The sequence below is a fragment of the Paramisgurnus dabryanus genome, chromosome 17 (assembly GCF_030506205.2).
Source record: "Paramisgurnus dabryanus chromosome 17, PD_genome_1.1, whole genome shotgun sequence".
In the NCBI taxonomy this organism is placed as follows: domain Eukaryota; kingdom Metazoa; phylum Chordata; class Actinopteri; order Cypriniformes; family Cobitidae; genus Paramisgurnus; species Paramisgurnus dabryanus.
The window spans coordinates 4,424,896-4,444,436 of record NC_133353.1 but is presented as its reverse complement, the minus strand read 5'-3'; positions in this window follow the sequence as shown (position 1 = coordinate 4,444,436).

The following is a 19,541-nucleotide window of genomic DNA, read 5'->3' as shown; positions in this document are numbered from 1 at the left end:
GTCACGTTTGGTGTAATTGTCCAAGAATGGTAAGTACTAGAAACAAACTTCAAATGTTTATTTGTAGCAGAGATGTGTGTGTTGCTTGTGTAAAAATATAATTAATCAAACTCAAAGAATTTTTGAGTGATTGATCCAAAACTAAAAAGCTTTCCTACTCATGGTTATGACATCATCAACAGCTTCCCTCATTCAGGCAGACCATTCTAGTTCTATGACTACAGGGTTAAATGAAAGCCTTGATTTACAATAATGCTTTGCTCTTCCTGAAAGGTCTCGGCAACAACAGCTACGCTGCTTGCACAGCATCAAGCACGCTGCTTAGGGGGGTGGAAGAGGTGGAGGTTTGATTTAGTTAATCATTCAACAAAACACAGAGCAGACAGTAATGGGGTGGATGGAATAAAGAAAACAGTGCCATCTATTGTGCTGGCCAAGAAATCAGACAGCTATACTGTAGCTCAAGGCAGAATATATCCCACATCTCTACTAGAGAATGCACACGTGGGATGATAAAGATTTTTCTTTATAACTCGTCACACATTTGACCTGTTTATCATAAGCTACTGTAGGTAGGTGTATAACACATAAAAATAGGAAAACTGACTACAATAAGAAACTATGCCTTGAACATAAGCATCGCACAGAAGCAGGTTACTCATGATGGACTATGGGTGAAAATATACTCTGGATTAAATCATTTTAATCGCTTACTTGTCTATTATATAAAATACTTTCTTTATAAGATGTTGTGCTTTGCTTATGGTATGCATTACAAACGCTGTCTCCTGTATAGGCAAACCACTTTAAAAGCACTTCACGTCGGGTCACAAAGGGTCTTTAATGGCTAGCAGACATTCTTCGCAACCAGAATGAAAGACTGGAAGCATGCGTTGGTTGAATATTGCTTCAAAATAAATAAAACAGCTGCAGTATATGTTGAAATGAGAGTTTATTACAATGTATCCAATTTCAGCTGTGATTCAACTCATTAAACGTTCAGATCTGTCTGATGTTATTGCTTCACAACTGTGGCATAATCATTTTATAGGATTGTGAGGAGTCTAAGTTCTTCAAATGAATATTGCATCTTGAGATTGACTTTAAGCAATCATGATCATCTGCTTGAGCATTACAATTTATTTAAAGGTATTTATAGTCCCATGTGGTGGGACTATAACGTTATCCCTAAAAACACATAAACTATTAAAACAGATAATGTAAAAGTTTATTTTTCCTGTCATAATAATTTCTACATGCCTTAAAATAGCTTGAATGTAACTCTACACCCTTGCACTCATTTAGTAGGCAAACGTAGATTTATGAATATGCAAATTAGCGCCCGCCTCTACTCGATTACTTCACCTTAGACCATAGATATGAATGTGCGAATTTGTGAATGTGTTTCTGCCTCCACTTAATCGCACCAGCTCAGATCATAGATTTACGTATATGCACATAGATGCCACATTCTGCAGTTCCAGACACATAGCTAATGGTTTCACAATGTATACTTGGTGCATGTTTGTGACGTAGGACACCAAGACGATTTCAAAACGCGTCTTTGAGACGTCTTTGGAAAACTGCAGTTTTATGAAGAAAATACTGGGTATTGGTGTTGAATGATGACTTTGCACTTTGTTTGTCTTGAAGCCCAATAAAACACCACGTAGACAACAATAAAAACTTAATTTTCACCATGGGAACTTTAAATGAATTGAAACAAACAGATCAGAAACATTTTTACTACTGAGGAGCAGTAAAAATGTTTCTGATCTGTTTGTTTTAAAGATCTATGGTTTAACGGGCATGCTTCAAACAATTGCATTTATCTCCCTTATAATCTTTAATTGAGCAGAGAAAAACAAGGAGATGCGGTAAAGCTTGCGATAAGGATTTGAGATACTAAACCCTAATATTTTTTGACACCCTGTGGAAGTCATTTCTCCGAGGAATCGCCGGTTAATGATTTTCTCTGAGGTCAAGATGAGAATTTGACATTTCAATTTATACAACCGAATCAACAGCCAGAACTCATTCGGCATTGAACCATCAGAATCTCTACTAATAATATTATCTATATGGCTGTTATGTAGTTTTGCTGGTGGCTTAAACCATTTTCAGTCCATTATGGTCACCCATGACCCTTCCCTTACTACCATGATCGACCACAGATGGTATCGGACTAAGTTCAAAATTTAATTTTACCAGGTTATCCAGGTCAAAATTATCTGACAGTTCGGACTTGGTCCCATGGTCCAACAAATTGCAAGCAGTGAATCTGCTGTTTTTACATTTGTTCGAGTAGTTCACCGCATTTAAGTAAAATGGACTGAGTTGTCTTTGGTCAAAAAATTAGAAGATCAGAACTGGGTCCAGTGTTTATCACATTCGAACTGGTCTACAAATCAGCTGAGATGAAAATGCTTCAAGGAACAAATCTGGATTAGCATTTAAGCATTCAAGCTGACATTTAAAGCATTCAATAGACACTTTCATCCAGAGCAATTTACAAAAAACGATGGACGTGGTCAAATATTTTACCATTGAGATTACAAGTCAGATTCCCCCTTTTTTGGAATAGGTACATTTCTCAAATGTCTACAAAACCATTCTGTGGTTCCTCAAAGCGGAATTGGCAAAACTAGAGGTTGTCATGGTTAAAAAAGAAAGAAATATCAGCTCTGCTGAAGCGTGCGTAAGTCAAGCCTATCGGTTGAGGAATATTGATTGGATCAGTCAGTGCGGACAGAATGGAGATGAAGCGAGAACATCGAGCTTTGGCTGGGGAGATTCTGAAGAATGAGTCAAACGCACCAGGGGACGATGAGCAAAGTGGTGACACTGTCAGACCTGCCAGTGGGAAACAAAAATCACTTTTGTACAAGAGCAGAAAGAAAGAGATTGACGGAGAATTTGAGAGAGCGAGAACTGTTCTAGGGTTTGTCTGTGTACAGTGTGTGATCAGCAAGGTTTCTTGTATTTTAAAACTTGCATCTTAAACCCCTTAACTGTCACGGGCCCACAGGTTGGTCCAAATTGTTCACGTAAATATTAAACCATTAATAGCTTATTCTAAAACTAAAATCTTGACAACCTTTATATTATTGCTCTAAGAATGTCGTTTTTTGCAGTAATAAAAATTCATTGAGAATAATTTATTAATTTGTGACAATTGTATGCAAGCCAATGACACCTTGAAGCCGTTGTACGGTGTTTTTGCGATTTTAACTTAAAATTTAGATCAAAACTACACTAGTCAACATTTGTAATGGATCAGCACCTTTCTTAAAAGTTGTCATTTAATTTTGAACAATACCGTTTTTGTCTTAGGACAACTTTGATGAACTTTTTATCAGCTTCAAATATTGACTAGTTTAGTTGAGACTTGTGGCTTTATTTTATTTTGGCTTAATTTTTTTTTTTTTAGAATGAAAATTTTTTAATTTATATTTTTTAAATATAACATATATATGTTTTATTACATCTTTTTTTTATATATATAAAAATACGATTAAATAAAATTTATTAAAAACACTTAACCTGCAATAACTATTTTAAAATAAATATTATCAAAAATAGAATGTCTTTTTTAAAAATTAGCATTATTTTGTCTAGCGGCCTAATCTTGGTCTGAGTTATATTAATTTGAAGGTGCACATCACCTTTTCACCCCCCAACTCAATAAAAACCCATAAAATAAAAAATATTACAGCGTCTGTGTTCCACATCATCTTCATTAATACTACTCACCCACTGAGGCGTAAGGTTTGGTTACACGATGGCCATATAAAACTAAAATAAATACCCTTATAATCTCCAGACCTTTTAAAGCTCCAGGGGCCTCATTTATCAAGCGTTCGTACGCACAGAAGTGTGCGTAAAGTGTGCGTAGGAACAGTTTTACGCAAAGTGTGGAATTTATCAAATTGCACTTATACGTAGAAATGTGTGTAAATATACGCACACCTCGGAGTATGCGTACGCAGAGCATCTAGTGGTATAATAGCGATACTACACAGGACCGTCCAGCCCCAGTGTTAAAAGAACACTTCGTCTATTTATTATCCACCCCCAGGTGTTAAAAATGATTACTGTTAATAAAGTAACTGCAAATCAGTATTGAAGTTAATTAATGAAATAAGTGTCTAACCCTATATAAGAAAGCTCCGTCAAATGCTTGACACAGTGGCTTATCTTGCATTATTGGAAGACTTGGCAAATCATCCATTCCGCCGGGAGCGCGTTTTCAGAGATCCCGCCGATGATGCGGGTTATGCGGCTGTCCAAGGAAAGTTCTGTCATTGTCTGTCCTCAATTTCCAACAGATTTCACGTCGGTGTGCTGTGACGCGTTTTTTTTTTTTGGCTGATAATTTAATTTCAAACCACTTTTTTATTTCTAGAAGTGTTCTCATACCCAACGAATTAAACTCACTGGTAACATGTTCCCATGCAGATTTGTTTTCTTTTGTTAGTCATTCCTCCCGTACTAAGTGAACCAAACAGATGTGTTATTAACCTCATCCACCAGTAACTCAATTTCTGTGTCTGTAAAGTTCCTCTTTTTCGCTCTCTTTGCCATTATTGCGATGAGGGAAAAAGCACAACCACGTGACTTATAACGGGAGGTGTTGTCACCATATATGGTTCATTGGAGGCGTTTCGGAATGCAAATGACCATGAACGTGCACGAGCATGGTGCTTAAGAACAAGTGGGATTTATCATCAAGGATTACTTACTGATGTGCGTACGAACCACGTGCGCACGTTTGATAAATCCCGATTTTTTTGTACTTAGGCACATTCTAAATTTCATTCGTAGGTACAAATATAGAACATTTTCTACGCAATGTTGATAAATGAGGCCCCAGGGATCTGTAAAACAGCCATAAAGAAAAACAGAAAGTGATTTTGTTGAGGGAAGTGAAATGATGCAGGATCCTAACTTAAAGGACCCCCACACCTCAGATCAAAGAGCCAACAGACGGGAAAAAGCTCCTGGTTTTAGACATCTCATTACACTATTCAGGGGATTATTTGTGCTTCCATAAACTGTTCACCAAGGAGAGCATATTAGAGACACTCAAGCAGAAAATAGTACTGTGATTTATGCCCGGTACTCTTTTACATCCCAGTTAAAAAATGTTCAAATTCTAGTGGCTCAGATTACACTTGAAATGCTACAAAAAGCATTGAAGTTCAATTGAGAGTGAAGTGTAATTAATATTTGTGAAACATCAAGCTAATTACAGCAACTAGGAGTAGTTAGCCATCTATAATGATCAAAATCAAATATCAAAGCTTGTTAAATAAATGTGGATACACTCTCTCTGACACACTTACACAGAAACATCCATCAGTCATTTTGGCAAAAACAAGTTCAACGCTGTTTAGTCTGCAAAAGCGTAAAACCTTTTAGAGGATTATGTGCCTGATGTCTTTTATGAGAAGTCATTATTGCTCGTGTTAACCTGCATTAGATGTCATTTGAAAGAGATTAATATAAGTATTAGGGTTTAAGCCTCACATCACCATTTGAGCGATGATAATCTCCATAAATAAATGCGTCACAGAAAGCAAAATGAGAGTACTGAACCGTAGGTCACTTGGCTTAGTATGAATTGTTGATAGTGTAGTTTATGGCTGTTGAGTAAGGAATAGTGTACGGTAAGCTGGTTGTTATCGCTGAGTAAATCTTGAGAGGGTGAAGGACCACAACATGAAGCAGAGGGGTCTTTCATCACCCTGAAGGGATTTATTTGTAATAAACACTAGATGGTTATCCCACTTATTAGATTTGTCACTTGAGTAAATATATGTTCACATAATATTGATTTCATTCATGTTATTAGCTTATTTGTAAGAAATGCAAACCTTCAGTGAGGAAAAAGTGTTTCTTAGCAACATGCTACAAAGATTAAAAACGCATAATATGTAAGTTTGAAGGTACTTTATATGTAAGTTTAAAGGTGCATTATATCTAAATTTACAGACATGTTATATGTAAGTTCAGAGATGTGTTATTCGTACCTTCAAATACATGTTATACAGTATGTAAGTTCAAAGAAACATTTTATGTAAGTTCAAACACGTATTATATGTAAGTTCAAAGACGCATTATATGTAAGTTCAAATAAACATATGTAAGTTCAAAGACGCATTATATGTAAGGTCAAAGACGCGTTATATGTTAGTTCAAAGACGCATTATATGTAAGTTCAAAGATGCGCAATATGTCAGTTCAAAGACGCGTTATATGTAAGTTCAAAGATGCATTATATGTACGTTTAAAGATGTGTTATATGTAAGTTCAAAGACGCATTATATTTAAGGTCAAAAGCGTTTTATGTGTAAGTTCAAAGACACAGTATATGTACGTTTAAAGATGTGCTATATGTAAGTTCAAAGACAAGTTATACAGTATGTATGTTTAAAGACTTGTTATATGTAAGTTCAAAGAAGCGTTATATGTAAGTTAAAAAGGTACGTTATATCTAAGTTCAAAGGTGCGTTATATCTAAGTTTAAAGATGCGTTATATGTACGTTCAAAGAAGCGTTATATGTAAGTTCAAAGATGCATTATATGTAAGTTCAAAGACACATTATATGCAAGTTCAAAAGCACATTATATGTACGTTTAAAGATATGTTATATGTAAGTTCAAAGACGCATTATATCTAAGGTCAAAAGCGTTTTATGTGTAAGTTCAAAGACGCATTATATGTACGTTTAAAGATGTGTTATATGTAAGTTCAAAGACGAGTTATATGTATGTTTAAAGACTTGTTATATGTAAGTTCAAAGAAGCATTATATGTAAGTTCAAAGGTACGTTATATCTAAGTTCAAAGGTGTGTTATATCTAAGTTCAAAGGTGCGTTATATTTAAGTTCAAAGACGCATTATATCTAAGTTCAAAGATGCGTTATATGTACGTTAAAAGAAGCATTATATGTAAGTTCAAAGATGCATTATATGTAAGTTCAAAGACACATTATATGCAAGTTCAAAAACGCATTATATGTAACTTCAAAGGCGTTTTATGTGTAAGTTCAAAGACACATTATATGTACATTTAAAAACGCATTATATGTAACTTCAAAGTCGTTTTATGTGTAAGTTTACAGACATTATATGTATGTTTAAGGGCGTGTTATATGTAAGTTCAAAGACGCGTTATATGTAAGTTCAAAGGTGCGTTATATCTAAGTTCAAAGGTGCGTTATATCTAACTTCAAAGACACATTATATGTAAGTTCAAAGATGCATTATATGTAAGTTCAAAGACGCATTATATCTAAGTTCAAAGATGCGTTATATGTACGTTCAAAGAAGCGTTATATTTAATTTCAAAGATGCATTATATGTAAGTTCAAAGACACATTATATGCAAGTTCAAAAACGCATTATATGTAACTTCAAAGTCGTTTTATGTGTAAGTTTACAGACGCATTATATGTATGTTTAAGGGCGTGTTATATGTAAGTTCAAAGGTGCGTTATATCTAAGTTCAAAGATGCGTTATATCTAACTTCAAAGACACATTATATGTAAGTTCAAAGACGCATTATAAGTATGTTCAAAGGCACATTATATGTAAGTTCAAAGACACACTATATCTAAGTTATAAGTGACTTTCACGAACGGAACCAGATTGGCTGACCATACACGCTCCCCTAATAGATGGACGATGTGACAGGATTACCTCCAGTTGAGTGGCCTGACATCTACACCTATCACACAGAGAAACCAAGCATGTTTTTCAAAGAGAAATTGAGGGTATATAAATCATTACATGCCTGTAACTGCGTGCCGAACGGGCATGTTCCTGATGTGAAGTGTGTGCTGCAAACATTAGCATTTGTGATGATCGTTTCTGTCCATACTGCTCGTTTTATTGCATTTAACCACAGCTGCTGTCGTCGTTTTTAGCAGATACAATTTCAAATTGGAACCTGTACTGACACAACAAGAAGACATTTGCATTCCCAGTGTAGCTGACAGCTAGCGCCGTGATGTGAACGTGACACTGGCACTAAAATGGTCTATAAACATGTATTGAATCTCACAGTAACAGGATTAGTACTTATTACATGGACAATCCTTACTGCAGTAACCATCCACTAAACGTCTCGCTCAAGGACAAAGAGACTTTTTTAAGAATCAGAATTAAGATAATAATCAACTGATAAAGACAACAAAGTCTAAAATCACCCGAGCATTGAGTAGGGCCACCTATTGTCCGAAACAGTCCAACTATTAAACACACATTAGTGAAATAACCTTTTGTGAATGGTTTAATGATATTGTGTCTAATTTAAAGCTAATTAAGTTTTAACAGCGTGATTTACAGGCTTTAGTGCACGAGCTGTTTTCCTCTACCACGCAACACTGACCAGATTGATATTCACCGAACAGTCATTTCACGTCCCACTCTTCCCGCAGTGGCAAAACTGTTCATTGATTTCTAAGAGCCACAGTAAATGACCTGTAGCCCATCTCTGGAATTGCACTGATTGTAAATTGAGGGTCATAAAAAAGGTGTCGCTTGTTTTCCGTGGAACGTGGCATGGAAGCACACAATTGATCCGCAGCAAGGGAAGTTTTGGAAACTCTAATTAGGAAGGTATAGCCGACGGACACTGCTGTTTCAGTTAATTGCGCCGCTTATCTGATGTGTATTTTTACACTGTGTGATATCAAGAAGAGATTTTTTTCTTGTTCATTCCTGTCTTGCACGAGAGTATGAACAATATGCATGTTTTATTTTGGTAATGAGAAAACAAGCAAATACAAAGACACCAGCTTCTATTTAGCAGTTTTTTGGGATTGTTACGGGAATCTTGTGGCACATTTTCTTAAAAAATGGGATGGAATATGCGGAATATCTATGCAATTTTATGCAATGAAATTGCTGGAACTTGCCAAAATTGCGGGAACTTCCAAAAACTGCATGAACTTGCAAAAATTGTTTGCAGCTTTTGGAGCTTTTCATTCACAATTGTTATTCTAGCATGTAATTTTATAGATATCTGTGTTCCTCATTAGTTGATAGGTTTTTAGTCTTGCATGACTGCCCAGAGGCATTGCAAATATGGCCATCTATACCACCACGACTTCACTAAAGGCAATTGGGTTATGAATCTTAATTCAAAAGAATTATATGTGCTGATTCTATATCATAAAGCTATTGTGCAAAATGTCGCTAAAGGTACATTTAGGTGGTTGGTTGCAGTGCCCTTAAGAGTTTGCATGCCAGTGTCAAATCAAACGTTCATGTTTACATGACACAAGGTTCTTGAGTCATTACTGACTCCTTCTGAGCTAATTCACACAGTCTGCGGTTTCTTCCTGAGCCGGATGCAGAGAGAAACACTGTGAGTCATCGTAAAAAGACATCACGGGTTACTGAACATAAAAGATACTGGACATACACTTCAAATTCTTCAAGGGGCCAAAGACAGACTTACACAGCCCAATTAGGAGAAACACACATACACTGCCTGGACCATTTTGGACCATAAAAAGCACAATGAATGGCACAGCATTTTATATTTATTTATGTATGCACACTTCAAAATGACATATTTCTTTGGGTTTAAATCCATAATGTTTGCAGAATGCCGAGCTACAGGAACACTTTGCATTAAATACATACAAACAATTCATCATTTTAAACTTATCTTGTTATCAAATTCGAGTGGAATGTTCATACTGACCTCACCTATATTTCGCTAAATTAAGTGCCACTTTGATGTTGTGTTATATAATGCAATGACAATGAAATGTTAAATGTGCTTCCTGTCCCATAAAGCTTCGGTGAGAGCGCTTTTGCACACACAGCATGTGAAACCATAATGATGGATAGAGTGACATCAAAAGCCTCATTCACACCAAACAGTGAAAGTTTTCTTTGAGTTGAAGTTATTTATTAGTTGTATGCCTGCGCAGAAGCTGCATTTCTTTTATTCAGTGTAAAATCCATCATTCTACACTTCAAGAGTAATTGGATTTCTGATCTGATTAGCTGTTCACAATGGATCTCCATACCTATGCTAGCAGCAGAAGATTTATTGAGCTTGCCAAGGCATGCCAGTGTGGAAAGGCTCCTTCCTTGACAGGCAATGACATACAGTCAATTACTTTATGAGGAATGCTAGAGGTGGCACATCCTGTGGGAAGACTGACTTCAGGGTTAATTCACAGAAGACATGAAGCTCCTCACTCCTGCAAGGTGACGTCTGTTACGGCAATGGAGGAAGAGGATTTGAAATAAGAGCCTGCATATGCCCTATTGGTTCATGAATTGTTGTATTGAATTAACCAGTCTGAATGATTCTTTCATAAATTCAGAAGAGATCACATTAAGAGTGTACTGTACCAAGGTTATATAGCTGAAAAATATGTTTAATAGCCCAATAGTTAATAAATATAATGCACTGTAGCACAAATGGTTAGTTTTAATACAGGGTTTAAAAAAACAGACTCACATTTAACTCTTTCCCTGCCAGCATTTTTTTAAAGTTGCCAGTCAGCGCCAACATTTCGCAGGAATTTTCACAAAAGTTTAATGCCTTCCAGAAAATGTTCTTCTATATATACACTCACCTAAAGGATTATTAGGAACACCTGTTCAATTTCTTATTAATGCAATTATCTAATCAATCAATCACATGGCAGTTGCTTCAATGCATTTAGGGGTGTGGTCCTGGTCAAGACAATCTCCTGAACTCCAAACTGAATTTAAGAATGGGAAAGAAAGGGGATTTAAGCCGTTTTGAGCGTGGCATGGTTGTTGGTGTATTTCACAATCTGCTCAGTTACTGGGATTTTCACGCACAACCATTTCTAGGGTTTACAAAGAATGGTGTGAAAAGGGAAAAACATCCAGTATGCGGCAGTCCTGTGGGCGAAAATGCCTTGTTGATGCTAGAGGTCAGAGGAGAATGGGCCGACTGATTCAAGCTGATAGAAGACCAACTTTGTCTGAAATAACCACTTGTTACAACCAAGGTATGCAGCAAAGCATTTGTGAAGCCACAACACGCACAACCTTGAGGCGGATGGGCTACAACAGTAGAAGACCCCACCGGGTACGACTCATCTCCACTACAAATAGGAAAAAGAGGCAACAATTTGCACAAGCTCACCAAAATTGGACAGTTGAAGACTGGAAAAATATTGTCTGGTCTGATGAGTCTCAATTTCTGTTGAGACATTCAGATGGTGGAGTCAGAATTTGGCGTAAACAGAATGAGAACATGGATCCATCATGCCTTGTTACCACTGTGCAAGCTGCTGGTGGTGGTGTAATTGGGTGGGGGATGTTTTCTTGGCACACTTTAGGCCCCAATTGGGCATTGTTTAAATTTATTTTATTTATTTATTTATTTGAGCAGTAGCTATTCTGCAGAAATCTCCATCAACTTCAAGATGCTATTCTATCAATATGGGCCAACATTTCTAAAGAATGCTTTCAGCACCTTGTTGAATCAATGCCACATAGAATTAAGGCAGTTCTGAAGGGAAAGGGGGTCAAACACAATATTATTATGGTGTTCCTAATAATCCTTTAGGTGAGTGTATATATAAACATACAATATATCAAATGAAAGAACAGACCCTTGATCTGCTTGGAAGGTTTCTTCAAAAACACAAAATTTTGAGCAAAAAGCTAAGATAATTAAATTTTGATAGAGATCCAATGCAGAGCGATCCTCAAAACTTACACGGACATACAGCTGTTTGGCCTAGGGCTATACTTCTGGGTTTTATAAATTGCGGAAAGACGGCTTATAAATACAATCAATAATTTTTTATGTCTATCTGCGCATATAGGCAGATTTTTGAAAGGATGGCGTAGAATCCAGACAGAAGAGTTAAATTAGGTCACACCCAAAAAATTAGGCGAATGAAAACGTTTAGCGTATGACTTCGCAGTACCGTGAGAGGGATTTGAAAGCATAGTACTCTACTATCAAATTAAAGTGTGACTGTAATTGGTCTGCGCAGTGCTCCTGAAGACAAACAATTATTACAATTTATTATAAACCTCAATTAGCTGTTATACTTAAGGTGGGTGTATTTGAAGTTTTTAAAGAACCGATTCATAAAAATGCTTCGCCTCCTCACTGGTATTTTTCATCGTTCCTATCTGACGAGGGCTTGGGAGATGTTGTCTGCTTTAATTCATCGGCACGTCTGTAACTGTCACGGCAGCAGGGGGCTATGGGAGCGTGTGTTTGTGAAAGCTCTCTGCTAGCAAGTTATTTTCACACTCTGCTGGAGTGGCAGCTTGACAATGATGACACAATAGTCATCAATCCAGTCCTCCAATCCGCTTCCTTTTTAAGCTCCGTCCGATCTCCTGTTCCCACAAATTTAAACTTCACCACCTTTCCCCGGCATTACAGACTGGGGTGCAGGAAGTCCAGGGCATGAGTCAAGAGCTTCATATTAACAGGATTACCGAATTTGTATTGCCATAAATCCCTTATCTGAGCTAGCCACATGTGATTGCTTTTTCTATGCGCCTGTTTACACCCTGACGGTCACAAGCTGCATTATTCTAATTTACATCTTTACCTGCTAATCTCTGCTTTAGCCCATCTGCTTCAACAGACCCTGCCGACATGCAAGAGCCTATTAAACACTCTTGTTTACACACTGGCTGCCGGTTACAGACACAGTAAAATGGTCTATATCTCTTACTCAATATGATTTATTCATGTTTGACTCAAGCACTAAATTCGAAAACTGTGATGACTAAAAATCCCAATGGTTTCATATCATGTCGTGATTAGATTTTATATTACAGACTTGTTGCCAGATTTAAATGTAACCTTCAGATTTGCTTGTTTTGGAATCAATTTTGTAAAATCTCAGAATCTCAGAATGTTAATGATTTCTTATTATGGCTGTCAATAAATTAATCGCAATTAATCGCATACAAAATAAAAGTTTGTGTTTGCATAATTTTATTTATGTGTGTGTACTATGTATAATTGTTATTACACTCACCTAAAAGATTATTAGGAACACCATACTGGTACTGTTTTTGACCCCCTTTCACCTTCAGAACTGCCTTAATTCTACGTGGCATTGATTCAACAAGGTGCTGAAAGCATTCTTTAGAAATATTGGCCCATATTGATAGGATAGCATCTTGTAGTTGATGGAGATTTGTGGGATGCACATCCAGGGCACGAAGCTCCCGTTCCACCACATCCTAAAGATGCTCTATTGGATTGAGATCTGGTGACTGTGGAGGCCATTTCAGTACAATGAAAACATTATCATGTTCAAGAAACCAATTTGAAAAGATTTGAGCTTTGTGACATAGTGCATTATCCTGCTGGAAGTAGCCATCAGAGGATGGGTACATGGTGGTCATAAAGGGATGGACATGGTCAGAAACAATGCTCAGGTAGGCCGTGGCATTTAAACGATGCACAATTTGCACAAAGGGGCATAAAGTGTGCCAAGAAAACATCCCCCACACCATTACACCACCACCACCAGCCTGCACAGTGGTAACAAGGCATGATGGATCCATGTTCTCATTCTGTTTACGCTAAATTCTGACTCTACCATCTGAATGTTTCAACAGAAATCGAGACTCATCAGACCAGGCAACATTTTTCCAGTCTTCAACTGTACAATGTTGGTGAGCTTGTGCAAATTGTAGCCTCTTTTTTCTATTTGTAGTGGAGATGAGTGGTACCCAGTGGGGTCTTCTACTGTTGTAGCCCATCCGCCTCAAGGTTGTGCGCGTTGTGGCTTCACAAATGCTTTGCTGCATACCTCGGTTGTAACGAGTGGTTATTTCAGTCAAAGTTGCTCTTCTATCAGCTTGAATCAGTCGGTCCATTCTCCTCTGACCTCTAGCTTCTTACACCCTGAAGCTATTTTGGGGATTTTTGCCTGGATTTGGCCTACCCAATTTCAAAAGCATCCCATACCCACATGCAGAGGTTTACATACAAAAGTTTGGTATCATTTTACAGGTAACCCTTTGAAATTACATAAAACACTGTTAAAAGTGCTCAACATGGTTGTATGTGATATCAGTCCTCTAATAAACACAAAAATAAATAGGCGCTTTTTGATGTTTTTTTCTAAAGTTTTTATTTGAAAGTATATAACTCTGGCCCTGGGTGTCTCAGGTCCCTGCAGACAGTTTTGTTTGATTCCAGCAATTGTCAGCTTACAGAGGAAAAAGGAATTTTTTCTCTATCATAATCTATGCAAAAGTTATTTTACTCCAACTGAAGGGAGAAATAATACCCTTTTTGTATACAATTTCTGCCTAAAAACATTTGAAGTGTCCCCATAACCACATACAGTGGAATAAATGCAATTTCTTTATATCATTTTAAAGAAAACCCTTTGAAGTTACATAAAAAGCTGCTGTTTGTGACAAATATTGTTATTTATGTTGTTTTTCATATGATGAAACACCAAATTTTCTTTTTTATGTTGTAAATACTGTCTTAGATAGTGTATAACTCTGGTTCTGTGTGCTCTAGCAGACTGCAGACAGTTCTGGTTGTTACCAGCAGCAGACAGTAAACAACCAAAAAAAGAATGAACTCTTTATCATGTCGCATTCAAAAGATATTCTTATTTTACTGAAGGGTGCGGAAATACATTTTTCATAAAAATATTAATTTTTTGTTTTGCACATATAATAAAAAGCTAGGGATTAATTATGCAAACAACCAAAGAAAATGCTGTGAATGGACTCATTGTTTAGAGTAGGACCTAAAATAAAAGATGGTGTATCATTTGTGGCTATATGTGCTATCTGAGGCAGTCCACACTCAAGTTTCCCATATGTTTGCAAAAGACCATTTTTTACCTTATTATTCATTCAGCGAGTGTTGGATATGTGTTGATATTAGAACAAAAATAACGCTGTAGCCTTATTCCTGAGAGTGAGAGCTTTCATTTGATATAAGACTTGCCCATGTTTGTCATTTTTGAAAAATATGAAATATGTAAATATTAAATGATATAATAAAATATTGGGGGGGTGATAGTGTAAATTAAGTGTAAATAACTTTCTTACAGTAAAAGATATGTCAAAGTGATGCATATCTGCAGAAAGTAGAGACTCTAAGCTTTCAAACAGTATCTCATATGTGTTACTGGGGTCCATGACGGAGCATCAAAGATTAAAAGAATATTTTATATTAAGTCAAAATACGAAATTCTGGACCCGGGACAGGGTCTTCAGGGTTGAAGAGGCTAGCATCAACAAGGCATTTTCGCTCACAGGACTGCCGCATACTGGATATTGGTCCCTTTTTTGTGTGTGAAAATTCCAGTAACTGAGCAGATTGTGAAATAGACCAACAACCATGCCACGCTCAAAATTGCTTAAATCTCCTTTCTTTCCCATTCTGACATTCAGTTTAGAGATTAGGAGATTGTATTGACCAGGACCACACCCCTAAATGCATTGAAGCAACTGCCATGTGATTGGTTGATTAGATAATTGCATTAATGAGAAATTGAACAGGTGTTCCTAATAATCCTTTAGGTGAGTGTATATGTTTATATATACATTTGTTTTATTTATGTTAAGGCTTTCAAAAAATGTAATACAATTAATCGCATACAAAATAAAAGTTTGTGTTTGTATAATATATTTGTGTATAATTATTATGTATATATGAATACACACACATACATAAAAAACATAACATGAATATGTGAACTAAATTATTTGGATTAAAATATATTTTAATAGGTGAATTATTCATTTGGTGCATTTTGAACTGAAATGAACAACAAACAATGGCATAATTAAATTTACATTAACTACAATAATAAATTGTAAAAAATAGTTTAAGATTATGAATTTAAACGCGAATGTAAACACATCGTAACTTACTGTAAAATATAAACACTGTCAAAAAAAAATTATATTCGAAAATGTTCTCAAGCTGTCACTGTGGCAATCCCTTTAAAAAGGTCCAAATATGTCCATTTATATACATTTGAAGTACTAATATGCACTCTTTGCCACCAATATTTACATTTGAGGTAATATGAACACTTTAAGTGCAAATGTGTACTTTTTAAAAGCGTACCTAGGGACCATTTTTTTTTCTGACAGCGCATGCAAGGCAAATCACAAAATGTTAAATGCTCTCTGGTTTGTAATACACTTTAGATAAAAGCATCTGCTGAATGTATAAATATAAAAAATGTCTGTACAGCTGCACATAAAACTTGCAGCAACCAATAGACATTTTAATCTGTAAGGTGGTTTTTAAATTCATAAGATACAAGATTTTAATGATTTTCCTATGAGATGGGAACCTTTAGCTCACACATTGTGTTTTGGCTTGGTTAAAAACAATACAGCATAATCCCATAAACCTTGCAAGAGGTCTCAAACGCGATTGAATGCGGAGGTTCACATCTCTCTAGACCAGTGACTTCTGGTTTCATCAGGGTTGACGCTGAAGTGTAATCTTGAGCCCATGGAGACGGCCCCTGCAAGAGCCTGCATTGTTGTTTAATTAATACATGTGTACGCTGTGCAGGTATGGAGGCAAAGGGGCGGCCGATAAGGGAGTCCCGCAAGGAGCCAGAACAATAGACCTGTTTACCCACAATCACTGTGTGCTCAAGGCAGAAATGCATGGCACAAGAGCCGTGCGTCTGAAAGGGTCCAATGCTGATGAATAAAAAGAGAGATATACAGAGAAATAGAGGTAAGAGATGAAGAAAACAGAGCAACAAGACGACTTTGAAGACAACAAGAAAGCAGCCCTAATGTTTGCTACGAACTCAGATGCAGTCAAAAATATTAATATTACACTTTCTTACTGTAAAAAAATGCAGCATGAACTTTAAACAACTTATTAAGTTTTGACCTGTAATTTCAGTGTACACTTAAGTTTCAGTTTCAACTTTTTATAAATTATGTCAACTTATCACTAGCCATAACTTAAAAACGTATGTTGAATTGACTTGCACGTTGTTTCAACTTCATGCATACATTGATTTACAGTGTAGGTACATTGTCTTACTAAAGGAAAACACCACCCTTTTTCAATATTTTACTATGTTCTTACCTCAACTTAAACAAATTAATACATACCATCTTTTTTCAATGCGTGCACTTCATCTTTGTACAGTCCATCGCGAATGTGTTAGCATTTAGCCTAGACCCATTCATTCCTAAGGATCCAAATAGGGATGAATTTAGAAGCCACCAAACACTTCCATGTTTTCCCTATTTAAAGAAATATTAGATATGGTGACACAAAATAAAATGTGGCGATTTTTAAGTAGATAAAAATGAGAACTATATTGAATGGCAGAAGAGGACTTAGTTTGCAGCACTTTGACCTCACTCCTTACTCCTCACCCTCTCGCTAAAACTTCTGTCAATATTACTGCGCCCGAGGTCGAAGTGCTGCAAACTAAGTGCTCTTCCGCCAAACAATATAATTCTCATTTTTTATCCGCTTTAAAAATTGCCACATTTTATTTTGTGCCACCATACTTACTCGTGTAACTACTCATATAACTACTCTTTAAATAGGGAAAACATGGAAGTGTTTGTTGGCTTCTAAATTCATAACTGTTTGGATCCTAAGGAATAAAGGGGCTAGGCTAAATGCTAACACATTCACAATGCGCTGTGCAAAGATGAAGTGCATGCATTGAAAAAAGAGAGGTACTGTATGTTTTAATTTGTCTAAATTGAGGTAAGAACATAGTAAAATATAAATTTGCCTTTAAAATATATCCTTAAGCAGCAGAAATGTTTAGTGAACTCAACTCTGTGAACACAATGCTAATGAAATTTTCGTGCACCCTTGTCTCATTTAGCTGTTTTGTGTCATTTTAAAGCCCCCATCAGAACAGAGGAAGCTAGCAAACAGAGCCATATCAGGTCACAGCTCTCGGTGCACTGCAGCCAGCCACTAAGCACTAATTTCATTTCGGTGATGAGAAATTAATAAACACGTCGAAGGGTACATTAAATGTCAATTATAAGCAAATTAAGAAGTGCAGACTGGCAGAGAAGCGCGTGTGAGACAAGGACAGAATGCATGCGTTAGGGGGAGGCATCATCATCAGACAGTAATTTGTACCTTCAGTAATGGTTTGGACCACACATGATAAAAACTGTCGCAGAGAATTTGATGAGCAAACGGCTTTTACATCCGTAATGTCTTCTGGATGAAGTGGCAGGTGCCATGGGTTATGAGCTATGATTACCATTATGCCGCCTGGTACTGGAGCCAACTGGCTGAAAATTTTGTTTTGTTTTTCTCACAGGAATATTGTTGTTGCTTAGACTTTCAAAAGCAGGATATTCAACTTTAGTTCTTATGGCAGAGTTTAGCTTCAACCCATCCCGCTGACCAAGCAAATTAAAGCCTTTAGGATTACAGGGACAGTGGCCCGACTGGAGCTGAATAGCCCTATAGGCAACAAAATGCAATTTGGTTTATTTTAAAGAGTAACAGTTCGTTGATTCTCGAGTACTGGGACAACATATGCTGCAAAATAAAACTTTATGTACCAAGAAATTATTTTGACTGTTCAGAGGTTTTACCTACGTTTGGGTGCAACCCTCCTGTTTTTTCTCAAAAATCTGTGTTTTATTAGTTAATATACATTAAGGTGTACTGCACCAGGCCTATTCAACTCCACCCGTGGATGACCACTGTCCTGTGCAAAAGAGGTTTTATACTGTGAGTACACCGTTTTTACATTTGTAAGTTTAAGCAACTTGAATTAACAACTTTCTTGACTGGTGAGGAGTTGGAATAAAAAAAGGTGAATATGATTCAGTTATTACAACTTCTAGTTAGACAACAAAGTTGAAATGACTTATTAATTCAAGTTGTTTAAACTTAAACATTTAATTGCAACAAGGATTTTTTTTAAGTGTAGGGATCCACTTGTGAGTCGCGTAAGGTCACGGATGTTGCACTAAATGTAAAATTGTAGTACATTTTTTGTCCCAAGTCTCAAAACAAGTATCTATTAAGAAAAAAAATTCTAGAAGTAATAGTGTGGCATGTTAAAGGGACATTCCACTTTTTTGGAAAGAAGCTCATTTTCCAGCTCCCCTAGAGTTAAACATTTGATTCTTACCGTTGTGGAATCCATTCAGCCGATCTCAGGGTCTGGCGCAAGCACTTTTAGCATAGCTTAGCATAATCCATTGAATCCGATTAGACCATTAGCAATGCACAAAAAAATGACCAAAGAGTTTCAATATTTTTCCTATTTAAAACTTGACTCTTCTGTTGTTACATTGTGTACTGCGACGGACAGACAATTAAAAGTTGCAATTTTCTAGGCAGATATGGTTAGGACTATACTCTCATTCTGGCATAATAATCAAGGACTTTGCTGATGTACTTGGCTGCAGCAGGCGTCGTGATATTGCACACTGGCCGAAAATAGTCCCCTGCCATTGAAAATAACGAAGTGGACTATTTTCGGACAGTGCGTAACATCACTACAAATATCCAAACACTTTGGTTATTTTTTGCGCGA